The following is a 22,713-nucleotide window of genomic DNA, read 5'->3' on the forward strand; positions in this document are numbered from 1 at the left end:
TCGCAAGATGACTGTCTCCTACCTTCACATCAAGGTCCAAGCTCGAACCGTTGTCCACACTGGAGCAAGCGGACGAGATGGCGACGGACTTCTGGCCCGTAATGTGTACACGGTCCGCACGTTCGCCAAGTCGGTCCGTACCTCCGTTAGAGTTGTTTTTTTATTCCTCCCGTCTGCCTGTGTCTTCGGGGCTGTCGTCTTCCTTTCCGTTTGTCCGTCTGCCTGTCCGTCTCTATGTATGTCAGTCTTTCGACCCGTCTGTTCCGTCCTTTTGTTAGTCCGTTTAATATTCCACTGTTTGTCAATCGCGCTGCAAATGCTATACCACACAAGCCACGTCACAACAACAACATCAGCAATAAGAATCACTTACACGTATCGCAGACGGACATAACAACACCCTCTGTCTCTCTTCACCCTAACAGCAGAAATAGTAGTCCACGCGTGCGACACACACGCAGACACACGCACGCACGTGCACTCAGACACGGGATAAATCCCTGCAATCCCTCCACTACCAATTCCTCCCACAGGGTCGGTTAAACGACGATCACGCGCGTGAAGCCAACGTCGGTTGTGGTGGTGCGCAAACTGGACTGGTCAACTCTTCAGACACCACCACAACCCACCTCCTCCAAATATCGCCATCAGCTGTTCAGCAACTCTGCCTGTAAGCCACGCCCCTCCGCGGTGACTGGCCAATCGCGTTGTCAGGGCTCCGTAGGGGGCGGGGTCAGCAGCAAGCTAGCCCCTCCCACAGCCCCCCCCTCACCCCTGTCTCACCTCCAACCCCCCCCCCAATCCCCCCACCCCCCTTAATTTGACCAATTCCTCTCCACATGCCTGTGTGTATTTTATTTTATACCTACGTGACTTTACCAAAAGAACCAAAGAGTAAGGGAGGGAATAACTGTGGCCGAGAAGACCCGAAGCTTCGTGCGGAGGGACAGACCAGGTAGCTTCCACACAGCGTTACGCAACCGATGAAAAGATAATGCCGCTCGACTGATTCGGAGTGAGACCTCTGCTGTTAAACCGGAGCCGAAAGATCTGGACAGAGTCCCATCGGTGAGCTCCTCCGGCAGGCAAGGCTGCGTGGCTGGGTCATGTAGCCCGCATGCCCAGCCGCCGCATGCCTAAACAGCTTTTGTTCGGCCGGATAGAGGGGGCTAAACGGGCGCGGCACGGGCTGGAGAAGAGATTGAGTGACGTGATACAGGAGGATGTGGAGCTGAGTGGACTTGCCGATGACTGGTACCAGCGGTGTCAAGATCGGCCTCTGTGGAGGAGGCTCGTGAAGGACGCTGCTACTGGGCAATTGGAGGCAGTCGCCCTTCAACAACAACGGAAGGCGGAGGAGCGACGCTCACAACAACGAGCGGAGCGCCGGGTGGCTAAAGCACAGCAAGTTGGCACAGTAGGGGGCACAGGTGGTGCATCAGCCAGTCATCTCAGTCAGTCAACCCGTGGCACCTGGTCTGCTCTGTGACCTGCTAGCGGGCGTTCGACACTTCACGTGGCCTCAAGGTGCACATAGCCTGGCACAAGCGTCATGGTGACGTCACCGCCACTTAGTGGCGAATGTTGTGTTGGGAGCGGTAGTGCAACGGTTAGCGCGCTATGCTACGAACCTGGCCACCCGGTTTCGATTCCCACTCACGGCCACCAACACCAGTGACGATTGTCTGAACAGGTCCTGGGCCTCCCCTAGGTCGACTCAACCTCAAATGAGTACTTGGTGCGGTGTGTAAACATCGCCACTGGGGAGACAAAGGCGGTCGGGCGTGGTGCTGGCCACCCACCCCTTCGTGTGCCGTGCTGGCCTTCATAGGTGTTCGCTAACAGCACTTGCCCCAACAGTCTGTTCAGGCTATCCAGGGGATATTTGTCTTTGTTGCGGTGGCCTCAAGGTGCACCGAGCCTGGCACAAGCGCCGTGGAGAACGGGGGCGTGGGAAGCGGTGGTTGCGCTACGGACTCAGCTAAGATGCCGAGTTAGATTCCTGCTCACAACCAATAAGAGTGGCGATCACTGTATTTGAAGCGGTCCTGTGGGGCGTCCTCGGGGTCGACTCAGCCTTAAATGAGTACCTTGTGCAGTGTGTAAAAACATGAGTTCTGGAAATACAAAGGCGGCCGGGTGTGGTGTTGGCCACCCACCCCGTCGTGTGCCGAACACCCCCTTATAGGAGCTCGCTAACAACTCTTGCCCCAACATAGCGTTGAAGGCTACACCGCGGCGGGTCTTTGTCTTTTGTTTTGCGGTGTGCTTAGATCAGCACTGGGAAGACAACGGCGGCCGGGAAGGGGTGTTTTTTTCGGCCACACCACCCTCTCGTGCGCCGTGCCGCCCTCAACAGCACTTGCCCCAATAACCTGCGTAGGCTATGCGAGGGATCCCTTGTGAGTGTTAGGGGGTGTATGGGTGCATGGGTGATTTAACGAGAGTGTGGGTCAGTGAATGAGTGAGGGTGCGGGTTTGCGGTGAGTGGGTTATTAAGTTTGGTTTCTCGGTTGGCGAGTGTTTGTGAGTAAGTGTGTCAGTGTGTTGGTTATTGAGAGAGCGGTGTGTGTGCGAGATAATTCGTGACCGTTTGAATTTGTGTGTGGATGATTTCGCGAGTGTGTGTACTTATGGGTGAGTGCGTGAGTTAGGGAGTGTTATTCATCGGTGAGTCTGTGCGATTTGGTGATTGCGTGAGTGTGTGGGTTTTTTACTGTGCGAGTAGGTGAGTTGTTGAGCGAGTGGGTGAGTTAGTGAATGTGCCCGCGATTTCGTGTTTATGCCTGTAGGTTGTTTGCGTTTCCTGGATATTCCTGCTCAATCGGTCACCTGAAGATATATGATTCCAAACATCACCTCACTGCATAACACACAGCCTTAACATGGTAAACAACACGTCATTCAATCGGATAGAATCGGAATAGTGTTGTCATACTTGGGCTGGATCAACAGTCTCTATCTCACTGCATTTGATTGCATTTAGAGTGATGATCTAGTAACTCACTAATTAATTCCAGTCACTCGCTCACTCACCGGCGGCGATTCGCCTCCTTGTTCTGTTATCTCTATTATCAACGGTGACTGTTTCCACGAACTTTACTCATTAATTCCTCCACCCATGTTGAGGACTCGGTCTACCCGACACCGTTTCGTCTCATCCACAGTGTACAACCACCACAATGCAGGCTAACACAACTAACTTACTTACACACCCACTGCAAATCACACTCACCTACTCACCAACTTATTATACCATTCACCCACACACTCGCCCACACACTCACTCACTCAACCACTCACTCACTCTCCCACTCGCTTACTCACCCACTCACTCACCGACTAACCCACACTCAAGGCCGTCCATATGGGGGTGCGGGGCTCGGAGCATCTCAAACCGTGTGGGTCCCCCGACGCCTTCAAATTAAACCGCAAGTTTTACATCTAACATCGTGATGTCGAAGCGTTCCACCCCCCCCCCCCTAAAGCGAGGGGGCCCCCTAAAGCGCGGGGCCCCGGGCGGTCGTCCCGATTCGCCATACCCTAGGGACACGCCTGCCCAAACTTTTCTTTCTGCCTTCTTCCCTCACACTGCTCAATTTTTTGGAATTCCTTCCCATCGTCTCTTTTTTCCCAAGTTCTCATGATAACAGTAATACACTTGGTCAACTCACGAAATGCATAAACTCTTATCTATGACACCTTCAATGGTGTTGTTTGGTGCTGGCCGCTTTGCGCTTCGGGCACGTATTCAGCAAAATATGATTGAAACAAATATACATATATATGAAAGAATAAGAATAAGTTTTACCTTTTCTGGAAATAAAACAGGTGTAAGATGTTTAAACACCAAATATAAACCATTTGCAAGGAATCATGTCTGCTTTAACCACACTGATTGGGCTACACATACATATATTGGCCCAAATTTGTAAAATTTGTGTGATCGGATTTTTCTATCTATAAGTGATGAAATGTCACAGTTCCTATCCTTCTAGAACATCATCAGAATCTGCAGCACTCCGCGCATGTGAAAGACATCATCTCGACCGTTTAAGAACAGGAAGTGGGCATGGGCACATGACACGTCGCTGGAAGGGATGATGACCGCTGGTCAAAGCTAATTACGGAGCAGCAACCAAAGGAGGGAAAACACGCCAGATTGTACGCACATTGCGTATATATTTGTGTGTCTGTATGTGTGGATGTATGTGTGTGTAGGGAGCGATCGTGTAGTGGTTAGTGGGCTGCGCTACGAACCCGGCAACTCAAGTTCGATTCCCGTTCACGGCTACCAACACCAGTGACGATTATCTGAACCGGTCCTGGGCTTGCCCTAGGGTCTACTTAAGCTCAAATGAGTTCCTGGTGCAGTGTGTGAACATCGCCACTCGGGAGACAAAGGCGGTCGAGCTTGGGGCTGGCCACCCACCACCTCGTGTGCCTCTCCAGCCTCCATAGATGCTCGCTAATACCACTTGCCCCAACAGTCTGTTAAGGCTATACGGGAGGATATTTGTCTTTGTATAATTTATATCAGTCGCTCAGCTCTCCAGCCCTTCTAGAACATCATTGGAATTGACATCAGCCACTCAGTCACGCTCGTCCGTTTGCGATACACACGCCCCAGTGCTCACAACCACCACGCGTTCCTGAATCTTATCGCGAAGATTGCGTGCAATTATCTCGAGTAGATAAAAAAGTAAAAAAAGGTCAGCATCACGGCCATTGCCATCGCTTCCTTCCTTCTGCTCGGATCACCGTTCTCGTGTCTGTGTGTGATGTTGGCCACCCACCCCCTCGTGTGCCATGCCGGACTTCATTAGGTGCTCGCTAACAGCATTTGCCTTGACAGTATGTTAAAGGCTACACAGGGGATCTTTGTTTATAGGTGCATGTGTGGGGAGTAGTAAGTTTAGCGATTAGCGCTCTGCGTTATGAACCTGGCCACCCGAGTTCGATTCCCGCTCACGGCTACCAACACCAGTAACGATTATCTGAATCGGTCCTGGGCCTCCCCTAGGTAGACTCAACCTCGAATTAGTACCTGGTACGATGTGTAAACATTGCCACTCGAGAGACAAAGGCGGCTGGGCGTGGTGCTGGCTACCCGCCCCGTTGTGTGCCGTTCCATCCTTCATATGTGCTCACTAACAGCACTTGCCCCAATAGTTCTGTTAAGGTTACACGGGGGGTCTTTGCGTGTACTATGACCGTGCTGCATAGACGCGCAGTTTCAAAACATCTCCCAAATCGTTGCAGCAATCGCTGGGTTCCCAGAAACGTATTTAATCAACATCTGCGTCACACACGATAGATTGCGCTATGATGGGAGTACAGCAAGTAGGTTCGCGGGACCCGGCTGTAGGTCTGGAGCCGAATGTGAGCGTTCTTCTCGAGTCATGCATGCGAGTTTCTCCGGTAAATCCTTACACACGGAAATACATACATACAGTATATATACACACACGCACATAAAAAAGACGAAAATGCCCCGTGTAGCCTTCTACAGACTGTTGACCAGTGCTCAGCACACGAGGGGGTGGGTTGCCAACACCACACCCGGCCGCCTTTGTCTCCCCAGCGCTGATGTTTGACACATCAGGTATTCTTTTTAAGGCGAGCTAAGTCGACCTTTGGGAGGCCCAAACCCCGTGTAGATATTCGTCACTCATGCTGGCCCTGAGCGGGAAATCCTTACACACTAACCACTACAATACTGCTAGCCGTAAATGTGTGCAATACAAACAAACCATAGCTGCTACGTGACGTTTCCACAGTGCTTGTGCCACGCTTGGTCCACATCGATGTCACGTGAAGTGTCGACGGCTGATGGCAGGAGGTCACGGGAAAGATCCAGATGCCATGCATTGACTGACTGAGATGACTGACAGTTACACCACCTATCTTCTCCGCTGTGCCAACTTGCTGTATTTTATCGGCCCGACGCTCCGATCGTTGTTGTGGGCGACTGCCTCCAACTGCCCAGTAGCGTCCTTCATGAACCTCCTCCATGAGAGGCCGATGTTGACACTGCTGGTACCAATCATCGGGCAAGTCCACCCGACTCTCACACACCACAAGACAAAGATCTCCTGTATAGCCTGAACATACTTTTGGGGTAAGTACTGTTAGCGACCACCTATGAAGGCCTGCACGGCACACGAGGGGGTGGGTGGCCAGCACCACGCCCGGCCGCCTTTGTCTCCCCAGTGGCGATGTTGACACATCTTACCAGGTACTTCTGGTGCATACGTGTGCACCAGAAGCTCATTAATGCAATTGGCCAAACATCGCAATGCAGGGCCCTCCTGAAAATACCCTTGAGACTCGCTGAGTTTTTTTTTGGATAAATACATAAGTAGTGCGAATTATGATAATTGGTTTTTTACCCTTCTATCTGGCAACAAAACTGACACTTTTTTTTACAAGGAGTCATGTTTGAATAGACCACAATACCGGCAGCCATAATGCAAAAAAAAACATAACTCTGATATTATTCTTTGGTTCTTTCGGTTGAGTCACGTCTAAAGATAAAATAATAAATTAAATAATAGCATATTACGACGTTTCGATTGCAACACAAGCAATCATCATCAGGCATAAAAGAAATAGCAACAAAAATCTAACTAGAAAACTATAGACAGACATACAAGCAGACAGACATCACAAGGACACACAGAGAGAGAACACATATCGGCACAAAGAGAAAGGTCGTTTCTGTGACGGGGCCTTAAATATAGAGAGGGGGCGGGGGCGGAGAGAGGGAGGGGGCAGAGAAAAAATGTGCATATCAATGAGTGGACGACAACGTGATGCTGCAAGTAAGATGACGGCACGGCACGCAAGCTTGAAAATCAGGAGAAAGACACACTAACATTAAATAACCTACTTATTTTAGTGTGTCTGTAGTGACATAGAACGGTCACTACTGTGTCGGCCCGTATGAAGGCTGGGGGCCCCAAGGGGGTGCCTGGGGGGTCACGTGGTGGAGGGATCCGGACCTTCCCAGAGGTGGGGGAAGTGAGGCGTGTCCTGGGAAGGGAGGCGTGGCCTGAAGAGAGCCAGCCACGCCGGGGCGGAGCCAGCCACGCAAAAGCAGATATAAGCGTGGTGTGAACGCAGAGCGAGGCTGTTGTACTGTACTCCAAAGAGAAGACATCATCGGTCGTCAAGTCCCGAGTCGTCGTCCTGGGCCAGGCAGGCCGTTGCCTGCCTGGTCCAGTCTGTGTCGCGTTCCAGAGTGTTAGTGAGTTGAGGAAGGTGGTCACCACCTCATGTACAGTGTTATATTACTTACCGTTAATAAATAGTGTTGCCTCCAAGCTGCGTGTGTGTGCACCTAATTCGAACCCACTACATTTGGCGTCAGAAGTTGTGGAAAAATAAATATTGCTAGGTGTTATCCTAGGGAAGTAAAATGGGCACACGAAAAACAAATATAAAACTCACCTGGACGCCTTCGTACAACGGGGACGGTGTGACGACCATCCTTCGGACAGCCCCGGGGATGGCAGCCCCTGTGACAGAGAGAGAGAGATGGCGCTGCACGCGGAGCGGCGGGAGTGGCATCGCACTGCTGCTTCGCCGCCATCGGGAACGGAGCCGCGGGGAGAGGACACCATCGTCGCTGCGGGGGCTGGCGGGGGAGGCCCGGGCATGCGGGCCACGCCGTGGGCCCGCCATTTCAGCAGCTGGTCGGGGCGCGGTTCCCGCCAAAACGCCGCTCCCGCCAACTCGGCGGCTGGTCGGGGCGCGGTTCCCGCCAAAACGCCGCTCCCGCCAACTCGGCGGCTGGTCGGGGCGCGGTTCCCGCCAAAACGCCGCTCCCGCCAACTCGAGGGCTGGTCGGGTCGCGATTCCCGCCAAAACGCCGCTCCTGCTGCCGAAATGCCGCTCCCGCCGACATCAACGCCTGCAGAGGGGGAGTTTGAGTCTTCTGCTCGAGCGCGAGAGGTGGATGGGTTCGCAAGAGCAGGCCGTGTTCACCATGAAAGATTCTTCGGGCCTTCCCAGTGCTCCACCTTGCCGCCCTCCGCTATTCACAGTCGCCAGGCGAGTCGTGACATGACAAGCACCCAGCCCCAAGAAAAATAATAATAACTTCACCCATCTTGCGTGTGCCGGGTTGCGATCGCGGGTGTTTTTTTTACTCGCTGGTTTGCGGAGCGTGTTCGTCCGGTTGTGTGCGTGATAAATTTAAGCGGCTTCCTTGCGGGTGTCTGCTTGTAACAAGTGTTGTTAATTTCGGCGTCGAGATCGGTATCTTCTGGGTGTAGTTAATGATTAATTCGTTGTTGGGTGTCCCGAGCTCTGTTGATATCCTGTAGGTTGCCGTGTTAATGACTCGTGTTGTTACATCGTTTTGTTGCGAAATCGCCATTGTTATTGTGTATACTGTATGGAGTTTCGCTCGTGATTGTCACGTGTAACTGTAAGAAACTTTGATCGTCATTGTTGCCAAGGTACAGACCGTATGGAGCTTTGCTTGGAATTGTTAACAGTGTATGGACTGTTGGGTACTTGCTTGTGATTATTTACTATGTACGGATTGTCTGGAGTATTGATTGTGTGTGTTGCCATGTGGGGACTGGATGGAGCATTGCGCCAAATGATTGACTGTACGAATTTCATATACTGCATATACTGTATTAATCAATTCGGCGATTCTTGGGGTTTGTGTATAGTTTTTTTGCTCTCAAAATTCGAATGCCCTGAGTCCCATGGTTAATGTTGAAGGGGTTTTTGAAATGACAGGTTCGGTTTGTTTCAAACTCACTGGTTGGTTCCTGTCCGTTGTTGCACAGATGATGTCTTTTGTGCGGGAATGCCCCTTGTGTTCTACATGGACCGGGGGTGCGTTTCCGTTAATTGCCGTCAAATTGTGTTGCTCTCTCCACTCGGTTGGTACAGCTGCATGCTGCAATGCGAGTCTCGGAGATGATGTGTACGGATACGGGATGTGAGGTGTATTGTTGTGACCATTGAATATTCGAGATCGTCACAAATTGTGCGTACCTGTTCGGCATTGGATCAGTTCTGTGGGGGATCATAATTCAAATTGTAAGTGTTGTGATGGTGTTAAATTGCGATGGTGACATGCTGCCAGGGATTTGGAATTGTGGTGCTGGCTGTCACTTATCTTGGGGCACAGATCCTGACCAGGATGGCCCAGTGAGATTTGCGTGTCTAACACGAACATTGTGGTCCCGTCATGCTGTGTCTGACAGCTTGACCTGACAGCCCGGAGATCGAGACACTCCGTGGCTTGTCTAGCCTAGTGGGCTGTGCGCTCACATGGCTCAGAGAGTGTGGTCCCGTCATGCTGTGTCTGACGGCTTGACCTGACAGCCCGGAGATTGAGACACTCCGTGGCTTGTCTAGCCTAGTGGGCTGTGCGCTCACATGGCTCAGAGAGTGTGGTCCTATCATGCTGTGTCTGATGGCTTGACCTGACGGCCCGGAGAGTGAGACACTCCGAGGTGCGTTGAAACAGTGGGCTGGAGATTCGTAAGGTTCAGGTGGAGTTGTCCTGTTACGTTGGGACTGTATCCCTCAGTTGTTAGGGTGCATGTTGTGCAGTGAGTGAACGATGGGTCGTCTCAGCTCGGTCGGTACAGCTATATGCTGCGATGCGAGTCTTGGAGAGAGACTGGGTCGTCTCAGCTCGGTCGGCACAGCTATATGCTGCGATGCGAGTCTTGGAGAGAGACTGGGTCGTCTCAGCTCGGTCGGTACAGCTATATGCTGCGATGCGAGTCTTGGAGAGAGACTGGGTCGTCTCAGCTCGGTCGGTACAGCTATATGCTGCGATGCGAGTCTTGGAGAGAGACTGGGTTAAAATCCCCCCGATATGGCCGATGCGTGCTACTGGTTGTGACGCCGCGTCGGAAAGGCGGTGGGGTGGTAACATGGAAATTCCCCCCCCGATATAGCCGACGCGTGCTACTGATTGTGACGCCGCGTCGGAAAGGCGGTGGGGTGATAACATGGAAATTCCCCCCCCCGATATGGCCGACGCGTGCTACTGGTTGTGACGCCACGTCGGAAAGGCGGGGGGGGGGGTGCTAACGGGTGACTGTCATGTCCGAAGAGCGGAGGGGAGTGTTCGTTGAGTGATGCCTCAGGAGGGTTTGGTTCTCGTCACAGGAGGCAGTATCTACCTGGCACCTTGGAGTCGCCGGTTATGCCGATCGGCTATGGACTTGGGGGGGAGTGGAGCATGCGTCAGCTACTCTTGCTCCTCCTGTTCTGACTCCTGGGGGGAGGGGTCGTGCCCTTTGGGCCGCTTCTGGTTCCCCAGGCCCGGCCACATGGACTCGTTGAAGACTGGCTGCTCTACATGCCTCTCAGACTCCTTGCTCATTGCCTACGCCGTCGTTCCAATGGCCACACTCACATGTCGGTGCATGAGTGGTTCTCACGGGGAGGCTGTGCTGGAGCGTAAGTGGGTTAGCCAGTTTTCATGTATATTTGTTGTTAATTCCCCGTTTTCTATGCGGTTCCCTTTTACCCTCGTCGATTCTGTATATATTACGTGATTGTATTTCTTATCGGTCGCCGGTCATTTATTGATGTTGCTGGTTCGGAGGCACACCTTTTCGATGTTTCACAGTTGTGTTACAGCCGGGGACGGCTGTGTGTTTATACAGGGGGGGGTGATGTAGTGACATAGAACGGTCACTACTGTGTCGGCCCGTACGAAGGCTGGGGGCCCCAAGGGGGTGCCTGGGGGGTCACGTGGTGGAGGGATCCGGACCTTCCCAGAGGTGGGGGAAGTGAGGCGTGTCCTGGGCAGGGAGGCGTGGCCTGAAGAGAGCCAGCCATGCCGGGGCGGAGCCAGCCACGCAAAAGCAGATATAAGCGTGGTGTGAACGCAGAGCGAGGCTGTTGTACTGTACTCCAAAGAGAAGACATCATCGGTCGTCAAGTCCCGAGTCGTCGTCCTGGGCCAGGCAGGCCGTTGCCTGCCTGGTCCAGTCTGTGTCGCGTTCCAGAGTGTTAGTGAGTTGAGGAAGGTGGTCACCACGTCATGTACAGTGTTATATTACTTACCGTTAATAAATAGTGTTGCCTCCAAGCTGCGTGTGTGTGCACCTAATTCGAACCCATTACATGTCTTTCTCCTGATTTTCAAGCTTGCGTGCCGTGCCGCGTCGTCATCTTACTTGCAGCATCACGTTGTCGTCCACTCATTGATATGCAAATTTTTTCTCTGCCCCCTCCCTCTCTCCGCCCCCGCCCCCTTCTCTATATTTAAGGCCCCGTCACAGAAACGACCTCTCTCTTTGTGCCGATATGTGTTCTCTCTCTGTGTGTCCTTGTGATGTCTGTCTGCTTGTATGTCTTTTGTTGCTATTTCTTTTATGCCTGATGATGATTGCTTGTGTTGCAATCGAAACGTCGTAATATGCTATTATTTAATTTATTATTTTATCTTTAGACGTGACTTAACCGAAAGAACCAAAGAATAATTCCTGCAGTCACGAAAGCTCCAAAATTAAGATATAACTCTGATAATATTTGCACTGTCCTTGAAGTTGATTGGTCCACACCCGAGACAGCTTTACTTAGAGCCTAGTCTCACATGGGTTGTCTCGGGTGTGGACCAATAAACTTCAAGGACAGTGCATATATTATCAGAGTTATGTTTTTTGTTTGCATTATGACTGCAGGTATTGTGGTCTATGCAAACATGACTCCTTGTAAAAAAAAAAGGTGTCAGTTTTGTTCCCAGATAGAAGGGTAAAAAACCTATTATCATATTTTTTACTGGCAAATGAGGTTCCAATGGTGTTAGTGCGAATTAATTACATTTAACGTGATTATTTAAAACGCTTCCAACAATGCCAGTTGCTGGCGGTGGGTATTATTCAGTCCCCCCAGAAAAACGCGGAGTTTTTTGGTGATTGTTGCGGGCAAAAATCGTTGATTATGCGGCACGTTTTCTTAAAAAATGCGATGGAATATGCGGGATATTTATGCAATTTTATGCGATTAAATTGCGGGAACTTGCAAAAATTGCGGGAACTTGCAAAAATTGCAGGAACTTGCAAAAACTGCGGTTTGATGAAAAAGAGAAAAAAAAGTGATTCCCCCAACACCCTATTCACTAGGCTACTACTTTAATGTAAAGAGTCATTTCTTATTACTTCCTATGATAAGCAAGCATACTACATCACAGAAAGTGCTGGGAATATTTAAGTTCTCATCTTGTTTTATTTCAGACCTTAACAAACAGATGGCTCAAACTTACAAAACATTGAGTCGAACAAGTTCTGTAGCTTTACAAAATGAATATGCTACAACTTCTGTAAAAATGAATAAATAAAATATTAAAAAATAAAATGTGTGCTTCCTGTTTTACAGAGGTAGCTATGCAAAATAATTTGCCCCCACTGTCATGTAACACACTGGGGAACTGCTTTGCCCGGTCTTTTGCGCTTATGTTTGTTGGCAAATGAGAAAGATTTGCGGGCTTCATCATGGTTTCATTGGCATCGCGGGGTTTGCAGCTTTTCAATGATGTCGCGTAATGAGTGACGTCACTTCATAACGTTCCCATGGCAACAGGGGAAATGGCTGCGCTTGTGTGAAGTAAACGCAACATTTTTCAACTTTCTGCTAAGATATATGTGACTTTTTGCAACGAAAATGTGGGGATTATGAAATCATGCAAGCCCGCATATTTTGCGCGTGGAAATCTGCAATTTATGCGGCGAAAGTGCGGCGTATTTGAAAAAACGCGCCCCCCACATAAATATGCGGACTTTGGCTGATTTTGCGTGAAATCTTGCGATCGCATAATCGCGTTTTTCTGGAGGGACTGATTATTGATATACAACATAGTATGTAGTTGTGCGGGGGCGCCTGTGGCGTCCCCAAACAACCACAACCTGTGGCACCCCCCAACGACCACAGCGTGCGGCGGCCCCCAACAGACTGGTCAAGTAAATCCTTACGATCCACTCGCACAGCGTGCGGTGGGCCTTCATCCAGCAGTGGATTTAAGCACCAAAAAAACTCGAGTACTAATGTAATGGACAGAGCACGGCTCTCCCTCAGGGCAGCAGTGGACAGCGCACGGCTCTCCCTCAGGGCAGCAGCGGAGCGAGCACGGCTCTGCCTCAGGGCAGCAGTGGAGAGAGTGCGTCTGGCTCCTTCACGGCAGCAATGGAGATAGCGCGGCTCTCCCTCAAGCCAGCAGTGGAGAGCACGGGGGTCCCTCAGGGCAGCAGTGGACGGAGCACGGCTCTGCCTCACTCTGACTCACCCGTCTCCTCTGAGCTGCATGCGATTGTGTGTGAGTGAGTGTGAGTGAGCTGTGTAAATGAGTGAGCTGTGTGTATGAGTGAGCCGTGTGTGAGTGGATCAACCGTCAGCTTTCCGTGGCTGCGTCTCCGGCGCTGTGGCCGTGATGTTGCTGCTTCTCGGACCTCCGAGGTGTGGGGCACACCACAACAACACGAATTGGGCCGCTCGCGGTCACGTGACACACTTCAACCAATCCGGGGGCGTTAATCACAGTCACAGAAGGACCGATCTGGGCTATTATATATGTGTATTGCTGTTATTATTATTACGATGGCACATGTTGAACTAGGAAAGCCTTCACGAGTTTCGTGACTCGTGAGAGAGGATCCTGCCACGCTTTCGTAGTTTGTGGGAGATGTTTGTGAAGTCGATAGCCGCCAAAATTACATTTTAAAAAATGTGAAACAAAGGGGAAGCTGGGAACAGGTTGGATAATTGCTTTCTGTACAACTGAATTGATAATAATAGGCCACGGAGGAATGTGCTATGTACAACGTGCACATTATCTGCTCTGGTACATGGATCAGAGACACGGACACTGACAAATATGCGGTAAGTCCGTGTTTCACGCGTGGTGGCGTTCACTCTATAACACGTTTTCGCGATAAAGGGGTTCTTCCATTCGGGAATACTTTTCTCACAATGACGAATGTTATTACACGGTACGCGCTTCGTTATAACACGGTTTCTGAGCGGTCGATGACGAATTGCGTGGCTGAGCGGTACGGTAGAGTCCGCCGAATGATACAGTAACGTGGCAACGAACCTTCAGTTATTTGTTCTGCCATCTAACTGTGTGTGCGTACACCGCATCCCGCCAAACTGTATCGTTAGATTGCATATGGGGAAATAATTTTCGCTATACGCGTTTTTGCTTAACTGGAACACATCTACAGCATTGAACGAGGACTTACTATAATGTCAAAACTATTGAAAATGTACAAAGCAGCGAGGGAAGGGTGCACGTTTTGGAATTCAACGGAGAGACAGGAAGAGGAACACGCGGATTAGAGAACGCAGAAAGGTTATAGGAATCGTGTTGATTGCCAATATAACGGTAAGCGGAAAACATTGGTGGCTGGTGGTCGAGTAGGAAGATGCAGCGATTAAATTAGCTCATGTGCAGAGGTGATCGATGAATACCTACCCCAAGCCGACGGCTTGGGGTAGGTATTCATCCACAGCGGTGGATAGGCTCACGGTGATAAACTTGAACAACACGCACGTCGTACAGCCTTCTTAGCCACGTCTCAGATGGCTTGGGGTCAGAATTGTATACGAGAGATGCCCGTGTGCATCTGCGTGCAAGTTCAGTGTTAATCACTTTGCTGCTGTGAGTCGTGATACAGAATAGATAAGGGACGCGGCTCCATACGACCCAGTCATCTGCGCGGAGTTAATACAACAACACTGATCACCCCGCGTCTTGTCTACAGATAAAGGGGCAGCCCTGTAATAGCTTGCCGACGCCACTGCTGGCGGAAAGGACCTGCCCATTGACTGACTGTGGTGGACGCATTTCCACTGCTCGGTGGATGTACAGGGGGTACTGTATATTCCAGAAACGTCCACAATTGTTTCAACTGCCGCACCGGGAGGTCAAATCAAATCGACACAAAGTCCAGTGTGATAACCATTACAACCACGAAAGCGTCTCTGCATCGAGGTAGCGTGCATTGATATACAAAGGCTAAGACCCCCCGTATAGCCTTAACAGACTGTTGGGGCAAGTGTTGTTAACGAGCTTCTATGAAGGCCGACACGGCACACGGGGGGGGGGGGATGGGTGGCCACCATCACGCCCGACCGCCTTTGTCTCACAGTGCTGATGTTTACACACCGCACCAGGTACTAATTTGAGGCTTAGTCGACCTAGGGGAGGCCCAGGACCGGCTTGGATAATTGTCACTGGTGTTGGCCGTGAGCGGGAATCGAATTCGGGTCGCCGGGTTTGTAGCGCAGTGCACTAACCGCAACACTGCCGCTCCCCACGAATGTGCGCAGAGACATGTGCATATACCCCATAAGCTTGCACGTGTATACACCCAATATAGATGTGTAACGTGTTACGTATGTCGAGAGTGTATTAAATAAGTGGATAGCTCACGGCTATAGCTGTGCATAACACTCGGAAGCATTGTAAATCCATTACGTGACTAGAAACCCCATCAACAAAAACACAGATTGGAATAATTGTTGACAATAGGCGAGCTGATGGGTCCCCATAGTCTCATACACGCTGCGGTCTGTCTACAAACACGCCGTTCCCACAGGGAGACTTGGTTGGCGTGGCCTATCTGCAGCTCCGTTCGCCGCCTGTCGCAGAAGTTCACGGTTCGAATTCCAGCGGTCTACCCTGATTAATACTAACGATGCTGTACTACTACGAGCCGTCTGCTTCACTTACAGTAGATGCTACAGAGTCCCTGGACGTTATTCGCAAGACGCAGGTCGCCGTGTGTACGCGTCAGGTTCAACATTTGCCAAATTTGATACCACAAATGGCGCGTCAAAGGTTCGAGGGCCTGAGAGTTCGCAGCCACGAATCCCAAAACCATCGACCGCATCGTAAACACCCCGCCCTGCTGCTGCTGTCTTCACTCCTTTTAAGGAAGAAATTGACGAGATTCACTCTGCCTCAGACAATTGAGTGGATAACAAAAAAAATACATATTTAATCTGCTGTTATTAATCCACATGAAAGAAGAAGACTGCAAATTACTGTGCTCAATTTGGGACGAATACGTGGAAGCAATCGTCCCTTACTGGCACAGGAGGCGTCCATTTTCAGGCCACGTGCTGAGTCACCTTGTGCCACACAGGGACAGCTGGCAATGGGGGTACCCCCTTGCTCACGTGTCGAGATGAGATGTACGGCGGAAGTAAAGTGCTCTTATACACCATGGCGTGGACAGGAAGGAGGGTGCTATTTCGAAACAAAAATCATCAAGTGGGCATTTGGGGGACTGTAATGTATGTACACATCTCGCCTGTGTGTATGTGTATGCATATATATCTGCCTCTGTGCATGGTCATCGTTTTTCCTCTGTTAGTCTGCGTTCACACTTGTATGATTTTAAACGCCAATAACACGGAACTTAACGTGAACTTTAAGTACACGACGGAAGGCTACGCCTACACCGTGTACGTGTCCACCGCGTTGCCACGCTACTACGTGTGCGATGGCTTCGGCCATGCCCGTGCAAATGCACGGGCAAACCAATAGGAAAAAACGCGCAGCCTGCAACAAACGTCATGCAGCAGCAGCAACAGCGCCAGCAGCAGCAGCGCCAGCAGCAGCAGCCGCCACAGCCTCAGCAGTGCCGGCAGAAGCAGCAGCGGCAGCAGCAGCTGCAACAGCAGGAGCAGCAGCAGCAGCCGCAGCAGCAGGAGCAGCCGCAGCAGCCGCAGCAGTCGCAGCCACCGCAGCCTAAGCCATCCCAGACGGCGTTGCAGGGGGTGAATATGGAGACATGCTCGATGGCGACCCGCTTGAGGACAGCACGGTGGGACAAGTGCCGCCAACACCCCCGCCGCACGCTGCCTCAGCATCCTCAGGGCAAGAAGAACCACCAGCCGGTGCGGCGCCTAATGGCGCCACGCTGCAGGAAGGCGACAAAGGCCGGCTCACCACACCTGAAGGGAGAGCAAAAGAACCTCCACTACCAGAGGGCAGCCACCCTCTTCCCGATGGGGCCCTGCCATCACCAACGGCAAACGAGGTTCCTGCCGAGTCACAGTTTGACGAGCTGGAGGACTCGGATGACGAGGTGTCGCAGACTGAAGGAGAGGACAACGTGAGTGAGTTCAGCTATTCACAAGTCAACAGCGAGTGCGATTACTCACCTGGGGACATCCACAGCTTCCTCGGGAAAACTTTCAGGAATCGTCAAGTTAGGGTCGGGGCCGTTTTGCCTGACCTCACCGCTTTCCTCACAGCGTCCCAACAAATTTTCCGCAACAGCGACAGGTTTGGTTTCTCGACTACCGCCTAAAAGCGTTCATGCTCAAGGCGAAGAAGGAGCTTACTTCTGCCCAGAAGTAACCCAGCCCCCCGCAACTACTGTTAACACTACCACCACCACACAACAACATGATGGCTTTAGCTATTAATGTTGCTAGTCTGAACTGTAACAGCGCTCGCAGTGACAAGAGGTGGGACCAGATCTGCCGCTTTGTCAGGGAACACAAAGCAGATGTGACTCTCCTCCAGGAAACTCACCTCGACGCGACTCTGGAGGCCCAACGCCAGCCTTTTCTAGGCGGCCGGGCCTTTTTCAGCTATGCCGAGGGCAACCTCGCCAGCATGGTGATTGTGCTCAGTTCGCGGTTTGCACCAGAGAATGTCTCCTTCAAAGAAATCGTCAAAGGTCACTTAATTTCTGTCGAATTCGTCCTGAATTAATCCAGCCTCAGGTGCTTTAACGTGTACGCGCCGAGCAAGGCCCCCGAGAGGAAGCTCTTCTTCGGTGCGCTGCGGGACGCACTCGCGACAGACGACGTGGACGACGTGCTCACCGTCATGGCGGGAGACTTCAAATGCACCCTCGACCCGGCTCTCGACCGCAACACCGCCGAACCTCACCCTGATCCGCACGGCCGCTAGCCGACCTCGTGCGGAGACTGGATCTGCGTGACGTGTGGCGACTACAGCATCCAGCCCAGCGGTAGTACTCTTGGTGCCGCTGTGGCTCTCAAGGCAGGATAAGCCTTGCCAGGCTCGACCGACTGTACGTCAACGCCAGCAGCGTTAACCTGCTCAGGGACAGTAAAATCGTACCTTACGGTTTTTCCGATCTGTGCTGCTGCAAATTCCCATAGCGGAGCAGCACAGTGCCTACTGGAGACTCAAAGTACAGCTGCCTGATGACACCGACTTCAGAGAAACCTTCAAAGCCTTTTAGGCTCAGTGGCTGCCTGCCAAAGGCAGCTTCAGCTCCCACCAGCTATGGTGGGACAACACAAAGGCACAGGTCAGGGCCCTCTGTCAGCAGTTCATGAGCCAGCATGCCGCCGCCAAGAATGAGGTGGCGCGCTAACTGCAGAACGAGCTGCTAGCACTAGCGGCAGAGCTGAGCTCATCCCACGGCACACAGCAGGGTGAGACGCTACTGGAGAAGCAGCGGCTTTTCAGGTCCATCACGGACGAGCAGGCCCATCAAGCTTTTGTGTGCAAAAAGATGCAGCACCTGTCGCAGATGGACTATCCCTCAAAGTTTTTCTTCCGCTTAAACAAAGCACCGGCCAACACCTAAAAAATTTCCAGTTTGCGAACCCGAGATGGACGAACAGCAAAATCTGAGAGCAAGATCGCCAAGACCGCCAGGGATTTCTACTCACAACTTTTCGCCGCCGAAACCATACACGACGAGGCTGTCCAGGAGCTACTGGACAGGGGCCCTACCTTAGGAGTCCCCGAGCGGGATCGTATGGACAGCCCCGTCACCTTGCAGGAACTCCACACAGCTGGTAAACTCAGGGGATTGACGGCCTGCCGGTTGAGTTTTATGCGGCCTTCTGGGATGAGTTTGGCCCACCACTACTGCAATTGTTGATGGAGACCCTGCAGAAGAGTGAACTCCCACAGAGCTGCAGGAGAGCGGTTGTCTCCCTGCTACCCAAAAAGGGGGACCTGTGCCTCGTCGAGAATTGGCGACCCGTGTCCCTCTTGTGCACTGACTACAAAATCTAAGGTGCTGGCAACCCGTCTCAAGACAGTGCTGGGTCAGCTGATCCTGCCGGAACAGTCGTACTGCATCCCCGGACGGTGCATATACGACAATGTCGAAACGGTAAGAGACATAATCTCCCTTGGAGGAGCGCACAACATGGACTTCTCCTCTTCTTGGATCAGGAGAAGGCCTTTGACAGGGTGAGCCACGAGTACTTGGACAAACTCCTAACGTCGCTCGGCTTCGGCCAGACCTTCATCTCGCACGTTAGGCTCCTGTACACGGGCACATCCAGCCTCTTTAAGATAAACCAGCGGCTCGGCGCCCCTTTCCCTGTGAGGAGGGGGGTCAGACAGGGATGCCCCCTCTCAGGGGTGCTGTACACCCTGTCCATTGAGCCACTGCTACGCCACTTGAGAAAAAAAATCTGTCTGGCCTCAAGGTCCCGGGACCTGATAACGCGGTTGTCAAACTCTCGGCTTACGCAGACGACATATGCGTCGTGCTCAACGACGCGCAGGACATCTCTGCGCTCTGCCAGGCGGTTGCAGTGTACGAGAGGGCCTCCTCCGCCAGCGTCAACGGGGCCAAGTGCGAGGCCCTGTGTTTGGGGTCACAAGGCGGCGTTCACTCTGTGCTCCTCCCAGGAGGAGTCAGTTGGCGGGACGACAGAGTCAAGTTCCTGGGGGTTTACCTGGGGAAACCACACGTCGCGCTGACCAACTGGACCGAGCTGGCCGACACAATCGAGGCTAAATTACTGACATGGGCACGCCTCGCTCTGCAGATGTCATTCAGGGGCCGAGTGCTCATCGCTAACACCCTGGCAGCATCCGCACTGTGGCACAAGACCAAGGCCCTCCAGCCTCCTGCTTGGCTATTCACCAGAGTCAACCGCTCACTCGCGCACTTCATCTGGCATGGAGCGTTCTCTGCCTGCCGGTGGGCGAGGGCGGACGTCGCCGCCAGGGTCATAAGTTTCAGGCTCATGGCAGTCAGGCGGCTGTTGTATGACCGGGAGGAGCTACCCTGGAAGTTGCCGGCCCTCGCCCTGCTGTACGGAAAGGAGCTCTTCCTGATGGGCCTGACCCTGGTCGACTGCACGAGGCTGCCAGGTTATCACCAGAGCCTCTTGGACGCGTGGCGGAACTTCGAGTGGAGCAGAACGCACACGCCCTAAGACCTCGCGCAGTTCCTGAACGAGCCCTTGTTCTGCAACGGCCTCTTCCAGGGGATCAGAGGAGAGAGGACCCTGGCTCTACGCCTCACATCAGCAGGGCTGCGGACAGTCTTCCACCTCGTGCAGGCCCACCAGCCCAAGTGGAAGACTGCAGCTGAGATCGCCAGCACAGCAGGACTCCGCTCCATGTTCGACAGGGAGAAGCTGCGGCGGGACGTGCTCCGCGCCATGAAGGAGCTGTGCCTGAAGCTGGAGGCGCCGGGGGATGGTGGCGGCACTCCCCCCCCCCCCCTCATTCTCCTTCCCGGAGTTGTGCTTCCCCTGCGCATAGTCCCTTAGCCACAGCGATTCCGGCAAGCTACTGAAGCTCTGAGGCTGCAGGAACGTGCCCCTGAAGAGTGCCCCGAACACGGCGCTCTACACGTGCTGCGTCAAGGCGCTGCATTTCCGGGACCTGGCCGACCTACCGGACACAACATGGAGAGACCATTTCTCTCCGCCGCCCCTCAGTGGAAACAAATGTACAAGTCTCCCGTTGCTAAACGCTGCGATGACCTCCAGTGGAGATTGGCACACTTCACGTTGCCATCGGCCGTTTGTCTCAGCCGAATCTCGCCAGGGGTAACAGACTTGTGCATTTCCTGTGGTGCCAGGGAGGATCTGCTCCACCAGTACTTACGCTACGAGCGGCTCAAACCAATGTTCCGCCTTTTGGGGGACATCTTCAGGAAACTGGGGGTGCCCTTCTACAACAGCAGCTTCGTATATGGGGTGCCTTACCTGTCTAACAAGCGCCATAACCTCACCAACTTCGCCTGTGCTCAGGCGAAGATGGCGGTGTACAGAACGAGGAAAAAGATGCTGGAAGGTGACACTGACGGCTGCTCTGTGCTTCCAGTGTTCAGGGGCCTGCTTAAGGCACGGCTCTGGATGGAGTACGCATACCACACACATGTCGGTGATGTGCACGTCTTCTTTGAATGCTGGGGAACCGAAAAAGCCCTCTGTACCAGCGTGGATGGCACCCTCATGTTCACCTTCTGAAGTGCTCGCTCGTCACCGTGGCATGCACGATGACCACCACCACGTGACTTTTCTTTCGCGTTGTGCGTGGTGCATTTAGCGCCACAGTGCGTGGATTTATCGCGTTTTTTTATTTGTTTTCTGGTGACTGTGTATTTCGTATCGGAATCGCCTCCAGTGCTGTTGCTGCTGGCGGCAATAAAAGTTGTTTAAAAGTAAAAAAGTATTTCCCTCTCTCTCTGTACGTACATCTCTGTCTCTCTGTACGTCTCTGTCTCTGTGTAGATCTCTGTCTCTTTCTGTACGTACATCTATCTCTCTCTGTAGTCCATCTCTCTGTACGTCTCAGTCTTTCTGTCGATCTCTCTGTCTCTCTCTGTCCGTACATTTATCTCTGTACCGTCTCTCTCTCTCTATACGTACATCTCTGTGCCCCCCCCCACCTCTCTCTCTTTACGTCCATCTCTCTGTGACTTCGTCTCTCTGCCTCTCTCTATGCACCTCTTTGTGCCTCCGCTCTGTGTATGTCCACACATCTGTGTGCGCGTGCCGCGTTATCTGGATGGAGCGAGCGGGCCGCTTGCACGCGCGATCGCGGGCGTGCTGTAATAAAATGCAAACGTGGCGCCGGGGAAGATGGATGTAGCCTCTCTTCTGATTACCTCCAAAACTCGATTACAAATGGATCCACGCTTTATCTCGTCCTCTCACGGCGCACAGAGCCACATTAAATACAGAACGACTGTGCGATAGCGGGCCCCTGCATTGAGCTCAGCTTCATAGAATATATGTCTCACGGTGTGTGTCTGTGTGTATGTCTTTGGTGGGGAGCGTTAGTGTAACGGTTAGGGCGCTTCGCTACGAACCCGGCGAACCGAGTTCGATTCCCCCTCGCGGCCAACACCAATGACGATTATATGAACCGGTCATGGGCCTCCCTTACGTCGACCCAGCCTCAAATGAGTAGCTGGTGCGGTGTGTAAACCATCGCCACGAGGAATACAAAGGCGGCCGGGCGCGGGGCTAGCCACCCCCCCACCTCCTCTCATGTGCCGTGCCAGCCTTCGTAGGTGCTCGCTAACAGCACTTGCCCAAACAATCGTATAAGGCTATAGGGGGGTTTTTGTCTTTGGCGCCGGCAGTGCAGTGGTGAGCGCTCCTCGCTATGATCCAGGTTCAAATTCCTCTCACGGCCAACGTCAGTAGCGAATATCGTAACCGATTGTACCATTACCCCTCGCGCGCCGGTCTTAATAGGCGCTGGCTAATAGCGCTTGCCCAACAGTCCATGAGGCTACGCCGTATTTATAATGGATTTGTACCGTAACCGTCACTATTAAACTGACTTATCAGCAAAACGTGATGTAGTCGACGGTAACCAGTGGTCGTTCTACTCATGACTCGATCCTGACATAGAAACATGGAATTTCCACCACTGGCTTCGGGTGTTAGGCAGGAGTTGAATTTCGTTAATACATTTCTCAAAACGCGTTTGAGATAGATACATAAATACATAAGCATCTC

At 52.3% G+C, this 22,713-nt stretch overlaps 1 protein-coding gene across 11 annotated transcripts in view; it reads right to left on the reverse strand.

Moving 5' to 3' along the window:
* Nucleotides 1-6,011, reverse strand: part of LOC144732927 (GATA-binding factor 2-like) — a 66,559-nt gene extending 60,548 nt beyond the window's left edge. For 7 of the 11 annotated variants that reach the window (XM_078614605.1, XM_078614601.1, XM_078614599.1 and 4 more), the window contains exon 1: nucleotides 23-635. The gene's annotated coding sequence lies outside the window, so the exon portion shown is untranslated. Of the gene's footprint in view, nucleotides 1-22; nucleotides 636-5,753 lie in introns of those variants that run through there. The other 4 variants (XM_078614603.1, XM_078614598.1, XM_078614602.1 and 1 more) reach the window with 3 other exon arrangements.
* Between the last annotated feature and the right edge of the window lie 16,702 nt (nucleotides 6,012-22,713).

Source organism: Lampetra planeri, chromosome 44, assembly GCF_965212315.1.
Source record: "Lampetra planeri chromosome 44, kcLamPlan1.2.h2, whole genome shotgun sequence".
Taxonomy (NCBI): Eukaryota; Metazoa; Chordata; class Hyperoartia; order Petromyzontiformes; family Petromyzontidae; genus Lampetra; species Lampetra planeri.